The following is a 711-nucleotide window of genomic DNA, read 5'->3' as shown; positions in this document are numbered from 1 at the left end:
ACTCTGGTTTCATCTCTCTATCGTTTTTGTCTTAAGTAAGATACTGTCATACTAATTTCAGTGTCCTGGATTTACGTAGGCCAAATGTTACCAGAAAAGTAACATATCACACTAAATGGAGTGGCATGGATTGTATGTCATCACTATTGTGTTGATTGATTAATTCCAGTAAATAATTGTGGATTAAAAAGGCCTAGGTATCTTAGCCACCCGAAGTTTGAGTATGAAACAAATTTGATAACATTCACATTTCTCAGAACACAAATATTTTAGGCTATGAATACATAGCTTTCGCTATAAAAACTTTAAGTTTCCCCTGGCCAGGACCAGATGGGATCAGAGCGCATAGGCTTCTCTAAGCTACCTGCAGCTGTGGTTGTTATCAGTAGGCTACAGTTGATCAGACTAATTGTGGTCGGCTATGGGTTTCCATATAACAGCTCCTCGCAGTGAATTCACTTATACCCATGTTTTCAGTCAAATTTGATATTGATACAGTGCCTTGCGAAAGTATTCGGCCCCCTTGAACTTTGCGACCTTTTGCCACATTTCAGGCTTCAAACATAAAGATATAAAACTGTATTTTTTTGTGAAGAATCAACAACAAGTGGGACACAATCATGAAGTGGAACGACATTTATTGGATATTTCAAACTTTTTTAACAAATCAAAAACTGAAAAATTGGGTGTGCAAAATTATTCCACGCGTAG

This window comes from Oncorhynchus mykiss, chromosome 17, assembly GCF_057628025.1.
Source record: "Oncorhynchus mykiss isolate SJ-2025 chromosome 17, ASM5762802v1, whole genome shotgun sequence".
NCBI lineage: Eukaryota > Metazoa > Chordata > Actinopteri > Salmoniformes > Salmonidae > Oncorhynchus > Oncorhynchus mykiss.
This window is presented reverse-complemented; position numbering follows the sequence as displayed.